Raw genomic sequence first — 14,189 nt, 5'->3', positions numbered from 1 at the left:
TCTGGGTCCAGGTGTTGTTTCCACACTACTCCAAGTGAGACAGCACTGCTGTTAACCACAGACTAAGACAGCTCTGGTCTCTCCCCAGGAAATCAGACTGTCAGACCTCTCGTTTGGATTTCTCCTCTCTGCCACATACTCCCACGCTGCATGTACTCCACACATACTTACCAGCTGCCCACAAGAACCAGCTGCCTCAAGCCAGGGCTGTCAAGGGAAGCCTTCATACAGATGGACAGCCCTTGGCAGCACGAGAGGCCATTCAGCAAAGTTGCTCCTTTGGCCTCAGTTGTGACTTTTGGCTCTGGGGTAGGTCTGACAAAAAAATAATACACGCCCAGTGTAGAAAACATGAAAAATACACAGAAATTTTTTTTTAAATCACTCATAATCTCACCACCCAGAGTGATGACTGTCAATATTTATTTTGATATAGTAAAACAATTAATCTAAATAAAACATGTAAATGTTCATTTAGTTGGGTTCACACTGTGTATGCAATTTTGAATCCTGCTTTCTTTCTTTTTTTTAAATTTAACTTTATATTGTGATCAGTGCTTCATGTCATGAAAACATTCTTTGTAATCACCACACACATCGATTCTATATAAAATAATGATTATGGAGCTCAAGGAGAAAACACAAAACTAAAGGGGAAAAAAGTAAACAACCTAAAACTTGAAAATGGAAGAATGATTGTTCCAATTACCAATTTGCAAATCCTAAAGGTTATGAGGGAAGATGTTTAAGGGAAAAATTAGGAATCGGTATAAGAGGAATGAAGCTACTTTGATAAATGTATAGAAAAATGAAAAGATAGTCATTAGCAAAGGTATAAAATATAATATTTAAACACCAAGAAAACAATGATTGTGCAGCATCAAACTATATTGGTAAGACTAATGTCGTTTTATTAAATAATAAAAGGGAAATGGTCACATTTTTCAAAGGTACTTAGAGAAAATCTGCACAAAGGAGCTCATTAACTAAGTATAACATTCTTAACATGGCCTTGCAGTCTCTGACATTAGACTCCCTTTGTGAGCTTTAGTGAGGACTTAGAAAAAGAGGTAATGGCAGAGCTGTCCAATTCCCCACCCCTTCCCCCGTCAAAGATATTCTGAAGGACAAGGAAAAAATGTGGTAGTATTTAACCTCTAGCCAAGTGTTTTGTGTTCACTGGAGATTGATACTGATGCCAGCAGTCCCTCCCTTAGCTCAGAGTCATCCCCACTTCCCAGTTATAGCCGGTGGCGTGGGCTACACCTGGGCCAGACCTGGGAGGAAGGAGCTCCGATAAGGGCCCTGGAGAAGACTGTGGCTTATAAGAGCATAGGAGGTATTAATACTACGCTTGAAGTAATCGTTTAACAAAAATTCCCTCAATACACTTTTTATTGACAGCCTAATATGTGCTAGGCGTTATGCCAAACGATATGCCTAGAAATTAATAAGTCCTGTCTGGATAAGAAAGTCAAACAGAAAATTGTCTAACTGTATTTAGGAAAAGGCTTAGGCAAATGTTTTAAATATATGTAATAGCTACAGCTCATGAAAAGTAGTTCTAGTGTAATATGAATTAAGGACAGTGTTGGTTTAATTTTGAGAAGCTTTCTTACAGGGAAAAAAATAGGAATTAAGAATTTGGAAAGGCAAAATGGAGCAGTAGTCAGGAGACTATTATCAGCCCATGCATTAGCTATACAATTTTGAGCAAGGCATTTTATTTTTCTGGACTTTAGTTTCTTTGTCTATGAAACTGAATTCAGGGGTTACAAACTAAAATAAATAAAATACTCTCCTAAAGAACTCATGAGTTCAAGAGGAAATCACAATGAAAATCATAAAATATTTTTATATGTACAACATAGCAAAATTTGTGGGCAATTGAAAAGGTAATGGTAATTAGTATTAATTAGAATGAAATGCATACATGTAAGTGAATTTATTTAAAATATGTCGATGTAAGAAACATCCAAACCTGGAGAGAATTTTTATATGTGTTTATTTGAGCCAAACTGACAACATATACAGGAAAGCAAAATCTCAAAGACTCCGGAGAATGACAGTTTTGCAGTTTTTTTTTAAAAAAATACATTTGCAGGGTAAGGAGGATTATATGAAGGTGAAAGAAAGTAAGATACAGGATAGTTGACAAGATCATGTGCTCCTTTGAGGGTGGTTATGCCTTCAAGGGTTCTGGAAAAAAGGATTACTTCTGGCACTTGAAAGGTGTGTTACCCTAAAAGCTGACAAGAACAATGGACAGGGCTGGCTTAAAACCTTTCACTACGGAAGTAATAGGCCTGGGTCGGGACTATCCACCATCACCTGCCCAGTTAGGAATTTATGATCAAATCACCCTGTGAAGTGACTTTCAGTCACTGAACTTGTACATATCCTCTTTTTCGTCCACAAATATAAGACAGATTGAAAATAATTGAGCTACATGTGCAACTCAAAAAACTAGGAGAAAGCAAAGTAGAAAAGGAAAATAATGAAATTATAATGGAAATTAAGATAATAGAAGAAAATAATAAAAGTATAGATTATCAGCAAAACCATAAGCTGGTATTTGGAAATAATCCAGAGAAGGTAATTTATGGAAAGAAAATAATGGGTCAATCTCACTAATTAATTTAGATGGAAAATTTCTAAATTACACACTAACAAATCATATGCAAAAATGAATTAAAAATACATTGTGATTAACAGTGCAGCAATTATGGAAAATGGTATGGAGCTTCTCAAAAAATTAAAAATAAAACTACTATATGATCCAGTAATCCCACTTCTGGGTATATGTACATCCAAAAGAATTCAAAGCAGGATCTCTAAGCGATATTTGCACACCCATATTCAGCGTAGCTCTATTTACAACAGCCAAGAGATGGAAGCAACTCATATGTCCATCAACAGAAGAATGGCTAAAGAAAAGGTGGTCTATACTGTACAGTAAGGTCCTCACTTAACGTCATTGATAGATTCTGTGACTTTAAGTGAAACGATGTATATAACGAAATCAATTGTAATAGCTAATTGATATAATTAAGATTTAAGTTTCTATGGCATTTCATTAACATTGTAAAGAGACGATGTTAAACAAAATGACGTTATCTGAGGATCTGCTTGCTGTACATGGAAAAAAAGAAGGAAATCTTGTCACATGGTACAACATGGATGAAACTTGAGGACAATATATTAATACTAAGTGACATAAACCGGTCACAAAAGGATACATATCCTTTGATTGCGCTCATATGAAGTGTCTTAAGTGGTCAAACACAGAAAATAGAAAGGGGGTTACCAAGAGCTGGGGGAGGAGTGTAGCAGAATTAGTGTTTAATGGGTATAGAGTTTCAGAGTTGCAAGATGAAAAAGTCCTCGAGATCTGTTGCACAGCAATGTGAATATAATTAACACTGTGGAACTGTACACTTAAAAAAACATTAAGATAGTAAATTTATTATTATGTGTTTTTTACCAATCTGAAAAAAAAAAAGTGATTATGGCACAGTGGATAATACTTGGACACTACAGTGAAACAGCCTGGGTTCCAATCCTAGCTTTACCACTTATCTATGTAACCTTGGGTAAATTACTTTTCCATTTTTTAGTTTCTTAATAAAATAAGGATAAGTACAGATTCTAAAATAAAACAAAACAAAAACAACAAGGAAAACCATTGTGACCAAGTAAGGTTTATTCCAAAATCTGTCAGTCTTATCTGGCATATTAAAGATAAAAGGATAAAAAAATTTTGTTAAAATTCAACACTTGAAATGTTCTTCTCTCTGATGTATGTGGCTTTTCTTTCTCTTCCTTTAGGTCTTGCTCAAATGTAGTCTTATCAGTCAGGCCTTGTCAGACGACCGTATTATACATGATCACCCAACCCCACCCTGCCATTCTCTAATTCTGCTCCGTATTTCTTCATAGCAGTACTTTCTAGGCATAAAGATAATGGAAGACATCACAAAAAATGGGTAAATTTGACTACTTAAAAATGTAAAAACTTCCGGATGCTAAAAAAACATAGTACATAGTACACAAAATGAAAAGGGAAATTTAAGAATTGGGGAAAATATTTACAATCAATATAACTAGAAAAGGGAAATGAATTCACATACAATAGAAAAACTTTTGTAGAAAAAGTGGGCAAAGGACCTGAACAGATTGACCCATTCATAGAACATGAATTAATGACTATTAATTTGAAAAAAAATCAACCTCACAAGTAGTCTAACAAATTAAAATTTTTTATGGTCACTAATGTAGTTTTGGGGGCAGCCTCAGTGGCTCGTGGCTACTGTCTAACGGTGCAAGACTCATAATACCAGCATGGGCCAGGGAGCTGTGTCCTACACAACCAGACTGAGAAACAGTGGCTTGAACCGGAGTTGGGGGAGTGAGGCGGAAGAAGGGAAGAAAAAAAAAAAAGGCAAATCTATACAGACCAAAAGTAGATTCGTGGTGCCTAGGGTTTGGAGTGGGCATGATGAGTGACTATAAATGGGCACTCGGTTCCTTTTTAGAGTGATGCAAATGCTCTAAAATTAGATTGCCGTGATGGTTGTACAACCTCGTAAATATATTAAGATTAATTGAATTCTACACTTAAAACAGGTGAAGTTTATGGTACATAACTGATATGTCAATTGTCAAGATACAGATTAAAAGATTTTAGTCAGATGAAACACACCATCTCAGTTTGAAGAGATATCAAAGGTATGAGAAGTCTATTAGATTAGTTGCAAAATAGCCAATAGCATTGTATTGTCCTGTTCTTAGATTTTCTTTATTTTTATCAAGAGAAGCATCATTAACGCAGACTTCCGGGAGGCATTTAAGTGTAGAGGGACATCTGATTTGTAGACTACCTAATTCTCTAAAATACACTTTTGTAAAGTATGCACAATGGCTAGAATCAAACCGGTAGGGGATTACAGAAGACTCACGGCTTCATTAATGAATGAAGTTGCTTTGTAACTACAATTTAAAATTTTCATTCTTTCCGCAATTGATTGTTGAATGTTTACTATGGCCAGTTTTAGAGGTAACTGCTAACATATAATTAATTGTCTGTAAAGAGGTGATGATAAAGGTAAATATTTAAAAATGCTCTTTGGAGTCAGGTTTATATGTTAAATTTCTAAGCCTTTTTTTTTTTTTAAATAGGTAATACCAATGTAAATTTACGCTCAGTCCATGAATCATGATGATTAATGCAGTCTGAATTAGATCTCACTGTGTTCTTCAAAGTGTTAATGAGGTTATTCATGGTAAATCGAAATGACTCTATAAAACATTAATTAAAAGATATTTGATGAGAATTAGAAAGCCAGGTTCTAATTCCAGTTGTGGCGACCAGTTATGAAGTACTGTGATCATTGGACAGCACTGCTGTCTTCTCAGACCCACCTGTTCCTCAGTCACTTACTGATTCCACACAGGCCTTGACTGGCCGGGCATAAGTGTGACAGGACATTGCTAGGACTGACTCATTGGTGTGGAGCCCATCAGAACAGGCTCTGCTCTGAGGCGTGTGCAAAAAAATGGGGAGTGGGCAGTAGGTTTAATGTTCACAGGACCATCCTTGACCAATGGGCTACGGAAATCGGTAGATAAAGGTTAACTCTTTTTGTCCCTAGAAAGCATGTTTTCAGGCTCCTCCGTAACAGCCAACTCAATAATGCGCCCTTGTATTGGTTTTCCTCCTTCTGTTTCACCCCCTTGCCCCCAACTGATATTCCTGCCTCTTAGCCACATGTTTCTTTTTTTTCAAATAACCTATCTGCATGCAAGGCTTGCCTCTTACTTTAGAGAACTCAGGCTAAGACATATGGGATAATTGATAGATGTAGTATATAGTACTTGTTAGTAAATTCTTGCTGAATGATTGACAATGTTGTGCCAATAGGTTCGCATTTCTCACTTGAACTGCACCAGTCGAGTAGTAGGAATTTTAGAGGAAATAAGCTCCTAATGGTTAAGTCCTTGAGGTACACTTGATGGCAGAATCTTCACAGTAGAGTTCTACCTGTATCTATCATTCAAACCCCTCGACTGTTTATCAGGGTCATTGTCGTCAGGAAACCAGCTTAGGCCTCAGAAGACAGTACTGATATAAAATCATGTTCAATAGTCCAAGTTCTGGATGTTTGAGCTTCCTGTTTGTTTAAAGATGGTGTCACTTGCTGCCCCTCCCCCCAAAAAAATAATAAATAAAAATTGGGGAGCCAACTCAGAGACAAAGGTGAGTCTTTTAAATGCAAAGAGATTTGGTAAGAGAGTGGGCCTGCTTACTCTTCCAGACTTCTCCCAGCTGCTCTCCAACCAACCAACAAGCACCTGAGAGCTCTGAGTTAATTTTAAATTCTATTCCCATGCAGCCTTTCAGGAATTCTGGACATTACCTCAGTCCCCTTAGCTAAGTATTTGCTCCGCTACTGACCCTATTATTCTTTGATGACCTGATTTTTTCACATTTCTGCTGGTTGTATAAGTGTAGTATATCTACTGAAATGTATGTTGTAATCATTCTAGAATGTTCCCTTATGAGGTATGCAGGCACAAGCTGTTTTCTGTTCCACATTAAAAATGAGCTACAATTTAGGCAGTCCTTCATAAATGTTTGTGGGCAGAGAGACCTCATTGAAATGACAGCATTCAATTCTTCGTTATCTTTGGTATTAGAAGAAAGCAATGATAGAATTCTTCCAACATAGTGGATAAAGTATAATAGACTCTGAGTTAGATGTAATGGATTTTCCCCCTCAATGGATTTGTCTGCCTAAACTTTTGTTTTTCTTTTTTTGGTCTAGACCAAATTCTAAATGATTTCACAAACCCCTGGGCACACATTGTACTGTGGGGATGAGAGACCCGGCCTGTTGTTGACAGAGGTTCAAGATGGTCTGGGAAAGCAAACTGCCCCTGGGAAATTTACATGCAGATAATGAGGTGGTGGTTGTACCTGAAATACTGATCAAAATGCAATTCAATCTGTGCAACAGGACAAGCAAGTTTAAACTTTGTCCCGTTTCCTTGTTGAAAACGGAGCTCTAGCTTATGTCTTAAAAATGTCCTTTTAGTGCTTTAAAGGTGGAGCTGATAACTTATTACTGTTATTTTTAGACATAAACCCCACTTTCTGGTCTTCCTTATGAAACAGCCCGTCATATGTAGACAATGGACTGCCACGGAATAAAAGCATATGAAACAGGGACATAATTGTATTCTGTGCATGGTTGTTTGCTAGCATGATGTTTATGAGGAAACAAGTAGCCTCAGAATCCTTGAGTGTGTTTTTCTTGTCCCTGCTTTCTACTGTTTGGTGCATTTTCCTGTTTTATTAGCGCTACTGTTAGAGTTAGTTCTGCCAGGCGCACAGGGTCTTTTCTCCTCCCAAATGTCTGCCATTAAAAAACAAACAAACAAACAAAAACCCAACAACAAAAATTAAGACAACCAACCGAGCTCTTACACTTATTCAGAATCAATGATCATACTAAGATGTCATAATTGCCGTTTTTTACATGTGTATGGGGCACTACCTGCCACGTGCTCATTCCCTAGCGTATGTAAGCACCAATGAGGCATCATGGTTTCTAAACTACATTGCTGCTCTTATTTCACATTAAAATTACTCTTATCTAATTTCCGGAGATCTTGTGCCTATATGTAATTGCTGGATGAATTGGTGTTTGCAATGATTTGGAAGTCTCTGGTGACCTTTAACCTGAAGGAAATATGTCAGTGGTGAAACTCGAACCCAGTTGTTCACCTGCTGCTTTCCGTTCATCCTTTGTTTACAATAAAGTTATGTAAATACACCTTTGAGCTGGGGGTGCGGGTTGGGGAAAGGTTACCTCCTTTTGTGCCCTTGTTGACATATAACAGACAATGGTATAGGCAATTCTGTCTGCTAAAGAACAAGCAGTAGATACTCAATTAGTGACACTGAAGTTGAATCAGTCTTCTCTTTCCTATTCTTAGCTCTTCTAAGGAGAACAAAATTCCACATTTCCCATCTTCTGGTCCTTACCAATATAGTAGCCCACAAATTATCATAAAATTTTAGTTAATAATATTTAAAGTACTTTTCAGGGAAAACATAATTTAACCTAATGAGGTAAAAATACCTGTCACATAAATCAGATGAGAGCAGCCATGGTTGTTAATATGTATTTGTGACATGTTGAAAGATTTTTTTTTTTTAAATTAGTCGATGTCCTTTTATTTGTTTTTGTCCTCTATGTTTTGGCAGCAGTACTATTCATGAAGTCCAACTCATCATGTACTTAGGATGAATGGAATAGCAAATAGTATTATTAGTTCACTGTTCCTGCACGCTCATCACAAAGGGGAAAACGAAATACTACTACTTTGGGGATCATCAAAGGGAAGATGGTTGTAATTTCAATTTCTGAGGTATGGTGAGGAAAATGGGACTGGAGGGAGGGGTAGGGTAGAGCAGTGAATGGGAAGGGAAGAAAAAGAGGGATGGGGAATGATGTTCATTATAAAATCTATTTAGCATTCATAAAAAATTTTGACTTGCCGATCAAAGCTATTTGAAAACATGTTAAGGCCTGAGTCTTAAATGAATGACTCATCTGGTACAACTAAATTAGTAAGTAACAAGATGAATGTTAAGTTAATGTCTTATTAGAACAGAATCATTGGAAACAGTGCCAAAGACCATTCTCTTTGGACACTGTAATAGGCAAAGCTGGTGGAAATGATGATTTGCCTCCTCTGAAGATCCTACAGATCTATGAGGCTCTGGGGCCAAAATCTCCCTGTTCTTCAAAAGAAAGAGGTGGCATAAACAAGTCCTACTTTCAGTTACTTTTATTCATTGGGAATAAACTACAGAGTCATTATCATTAAAAAAGAATTTATTGAAGACTTGCATACTGTGTTAAATGTTATATACTTAACTTAAAAACATACCCATAATAATCAGCATGGTATCTTCTTTATTCTAACCCTAGTTATATAACTGAAGGTGGTTTTTTATTATACTGACAATCGAATGGGAAGAAAAGGAATTTTCCCTCTACCCTTCTGAGTTCTTAGCTGAGACTCCCTCAATAAAAGACAAACTCACAAGAGAAAAACAAACAGAAGCTTATTAACATGTGTACCATATGCATACATGGGAGAGGCCCAGGAAAAATGAGTAACTCCCGGGTGGCATAGAACTCAGCATTCAGTACCCTTTTAATAGGGAAAGGGGAGGGTAACAGAAGCCTCTTAGGGGACTGGAAATGATTTTAAGGGAAGACTGATGGGCCGGGTCCTTAGGAGAATACATTAGAGGTAGGACAGTTTGTGACAAAGTTTGTCTGAGTGTGGAGTCCACTTGTAGTCTCTCCCGTGACTTCTCTGGTTGATGAAATTGTTAGGGAGGGGACCTATGACAGCCAAGTTCCTTCTGGAGGATCTGTCTATAGGCAGATAAGGACAGTTCAGAGACAGCCTCTCCGTGCATTTGCTGATTTTTAAGTGCCTACAGCTCAGCATAATCGAAATAGCAAAGGAGCATATTTTGGGGTGGATCCTTCTACCCTTCACAGTCCTAAATAAGAAGAAATATTTCATGTGAGGATAAATGAAAAATAATAGCAGAACCCTCATTTGATATTACTACTTCAAAATGAGATTTTGACTAACAGACAGCTAGAAACTTTTTTAGACATATTTACTAATTCAAGCTTTAGAAAATGGATAATTTTATCTGAAATTACTCTATTCATTGTAGGCTTTGTATGAACTCTGTGACCAGTCATGACAAGTAAGTTTCTTAGAAAATGGTTCTGGAGCTCCTCTGACTGGAAGAAGTACATGAATTCCCATATCTTAAGCGAGGATGTAAGAAATGCATTTCCAGAATCCACAAAAGCTAAAGATTACAGTTCTCTTCAGTATTTAGCATAATGCACTGTCCCTAAACATTTGCAAAGCTATCACAAAAGGAGGTACAGATTCAGCTCATATCTTCTTACCATTTTCACTGAACTTTGCTTCTTACTGAAAAAAAAAAAAAAAAAAAAAAAAAAAGAGAAATGCTTTGGGCATGCTGTTCCATGAAAAAAAAGTAGTCAGCAAGTAGTTATAGGCTTAGCTTGGGCAAGAAGAATTTTACAGAGATCAAGTAAAGAACACAGAAGGAAATTTAATGTTGTTGGATGCCCTTGACCAAAATTTTAATGACCTTGTTTCCTCATGTCACAATTTCTGAACTTAATGTTCTTAAGAACATCTTATGAAAAGTCCAGCAGTAAAGTTCATGTGTCAAATTATGTTGACAATATTATTACATAATGTGAGGTTTAAGGAATTCTTTACAAGTACTTACCTAATTCCTAGTGTATGCTGACAGAATAATGAAAACATAGCTCCTTTCTCAAGATGCTTTCATTGGAAGTATTCCTTTCAAAACTTGTTATTTATCAAATAATTTGAGATCAACATTGGGGTAACAGAGTATGACGCCATTTTATTCAAAACACGTATGGATATCGGTGTAATTTAACAACCATTTTTGTATGTCAGTTAGGACTTGAGTAAAGAGAGTGTTTAGAAACTCTTTCGAAATACCAAAGTTAAACTACTGAGTTGGCATTATCATGCGATCCCTTTCCTGTCTGTAAATAACTGGGGCAAAGAGGGCACCTGGACCTTCTCTCCCAATTTTTGATGGAAAGCTTTGTTGGCATCTTTGCAATTCACTGTACATTTAACTCAGTGAGGAGGCTGAGTAGTTATATATTTAATTTTCTTGAGTTTGATAAGTGTATATATTTACTACATGTAATAAAACAAATCAGTTTTGTTAGAACTTTCCTCCTAAATTCCATATCATGCTTTTCTTTGAAATTCCAACACTTCCTCATTAATTATTCTAATTTTGTCATTCATATAGAAAGTGTTTACCTTCCATATGTAAACAGTGCTATTGCCTTTAATGTTCTGTGGTCATGATATTAACAAGATATCATCTCGTGTTTCTGACTCCAGTTTTGGGTGTATGCACCTAAGATTTTCTTTTCTTCTTTGTTTAAAAGGTATTAAAATCAGAAAAGATTTTGGCCTTTAAAACTAATGATTTCCTGTTTTTCTTCTGCCATGTAATTAACTGAAAATGTCAATTTAAGCATAAGTTACTAAAAACTATTTTACCAATTTTCTTCTCCTAAAAAATAAGCCAGAGCAGAGTGAGAAAATGAAAGACCAAAGGAAAATTTCATACTAAGGAATGACTTCAGAATGACAGCCATTCCTTTTCCCTTGAGCCTTGAAATACAACTAAATATTTGTGAACCTAATTTTTAAATACAAAGATTTAAAGATTATGGCTGCTATGATTTGTTTGTACTTCTTGACCTGGTTTTGGTTCAGGTATGGTAAAAAGACTAAGGTCTTAAAATTATCATACAAATACGACAAATATGTTTATTTCTATAACTTTAAAGTATTCAAACAGATGTGCAAATATTAATACAAATTGGTCCTTAAAACATGTTGGAAAGACTAGGGTATTATTGACTCTATTCTACAGGCTCTCGTGTTCAATAAAAGCTAATTGCTAAACTGGGAAAATATTTATCTATATAGACAGCGTTCCTCAATTATGTGTGATTTTTGCTTTTTTTCAAGCATTCAACATCTGTGTTTGATCAGTGAAGAATCATCCAACTTACCAAATTGTTCTGTTCATTGAGGTCCCATTCCTATAGTAGTCTCTGAAATGTACATTCTTTCTTAGAATGTGTCTGTATCAGGAGAAAATGGTGCTCCTAGATTCTTTTGAAATGTCTGATTACAAAATTAAAATATGAGTACTCTGTAGAAACTTAAGTTGTGAGCTAGAATTGGCAGGAGATTGATTTAACAACATGACTTGGAGGCAGCTGAGAAGGGGTAATTGCATTGCAGGGATTTGTATCTTAGCCCCACTTCTGGCCAAGGTGTAAGACCTCAACCTCACTGCACCTCACTTTCCTCATTTATAAAATGGGGTAATTATAGTTCCTACTTTACACAGTTGTATCAAGTGAGAGAAAACCCTTAAAGCATTTAGAACAATGTATAGAGTAGGCACTAAATAAATAGTAGCTACCATCTGGGGAGATTTGGTGGGTTATTTGATGATGGACTTTGAAAAAAATCTAAATTAACAAATTATTTCTTTTTTCAATGTCACTTCACAGTTCTGTAGCAGAAGTTAAAAATGATTTTTTTTTATGTTGTGAGAAAATTCCCCACATCAATACATCCGTAAGTCAGAAAAGACGGACTATAGAAGAATCTGTAACATTTACATTGGTTCAAACAAGAGAAAACGTCTTTCATCCTCTTCCTGGAGAAGAAACGCTGTAAAAATTTGTGTGTGTGCAGCCTATCTTCCTTGGCATTCAAAAACATTAAAAGAACACTCATTACTTTCCAAGAGTTATGAAAAATGCTGGTCCCTAGAGTTCAGACTGCTTTTTCAGAACACTCCCTCAACAGAGAGGCATGGAATGTGAAATGACGAAGACCTGAGTACCCAGATTGAGGCATAAACCTTGGACGCGTCCTTTAACCTCTCTGTGATCACCTATTTCTAAAATGAGAATGATAAGGCCATCTCTCTCTGAGGGTAGAATAAATGAGCGTGTATCAGTGTGTCCTCTGAACCATAAATTCAAATTTCTGTACTTTTTTGTTTTATAAGTGTATCTGCTTTGAGGATATAAAATTGTTCAGCTACCAGAAACATACTTATATTGACAATTTAACAAATAGTAAAAAAAAATGAATCAGTTATAAGCTAAACTATACCCACTGACATTTGAATGACAAGTTTCAAAGTAAGTATTTTGGCGATTACAAAAGTCGAATAGCACATACTATTCCCGGTCTCATTTAAAAACATTTTCTGGAGAGCAAATCGATTTATAAACATGCTGCAGTATCCTCGTGCGTAGTTTCTTCATACGTCAAAATGTGTGACTTTTTCGTGTTTATATAACTCATTGTTAAAGAGATAACCAAAGGCCCAAAAATTATGTTACTTGTGCTAAAGCCCATGACACCGAACCTAGACTTAATATATGACGAAATTGCAGCTTCAGCCTTCTCAAGGAATATAATCTTAATGGGTCAGTCTGGAATCTTCTGGTCAGTACCACTGAGGTACTGTTATGTGACTTTTAATACCCCTCCACTCCCAGGAAGTTAAGGCAATCTGCCTGATAAAAAACCCCCCTTCCCCTAAGGGAAGGTAACCTTGCCTGAAACAATCCTGTCTTTTCTTTTGCTGATAACCGTCCCACCCACTTTCTGCCTATAAAAGCCTTCCATATTGCACAGCTTCTCAGAGCACCTCTCTATTTGCTAGATGGGAGGCTGCCTGATTCATGAATTGTTCAATAAAGACAATTAGATCTTCACATTTACTCGATGGAGTTTTTGTTCTTTTAGCATCGTGTTTAAAATTTTGCCTTTTTTTTCAGATGACATTTGAAAGTTCCAGATAAGGAATATGGCATGACTGAAGCTCTGGTTAGCCAGAATAATTACTGGAGTGGGACAGCGGCATATTTTCTGCACACAATATTGTTCAATGTCTATCTTGCTACTCAGTCATTCTGAGTATAAGTATTCCCTTCCTACTCTTTGAGGGCATTACTTCCGGAGAATTACTTGGCTTTAAATACTGACCTATTTCACAGTTCTCACACTAGGTAAATTGTTATAATGCTCAGCAAATTTTCTATTTTACAGTAGGAAAAAACCACTAAACACAGCCAACTCTACATGCTGGTTTGCAATGTCCCAATAACTAGATTTAAGTGAACAGTGCACACTACAAGTTAATCTTTCAGTCAACAAAAAATCAGGACTACACCTTCAGAATGTAACAGGTGAAATTCAGTCTTTCAAAAGGCAAAGGATAACTTTAAGTACTGGCTTCAGAGGATTTATGACTTCATTGCACATAGTAGTAGGCATTTAATATTAATATAAAAAACCAGACTTTTCTTATTAAAAAGCAGTAACATGATAACACCTGGTTGTTTAAGAGCTTCTGCTTGTTTTAATGTACTTGTATTCATATGATGCTGGTCATAGAAATGCTGGCAATGAGAGCAGAAAGAGAGAGAAGAGAGAGAGAAAGAGCCTTTTTTTTTATA

This window comes from Rhinolophus sinicus, chromosome 16 (genome assembly GCF_057876585.1).
Source record: "Rhinolophus sinicus isolate RSI-liver-muscle chromosome 16, RSI-T2T, whole genome shotgun sequence".
Lineage (NCBI taxonomy): Eukaryota > Metazoa > Chordata > Mammalia > Chiroptera > Rhinolophidae > Rhinolophus > Rhinolophus sinicus.
This window is presented reverse-complemented; position numbering follows the sequence as displayed.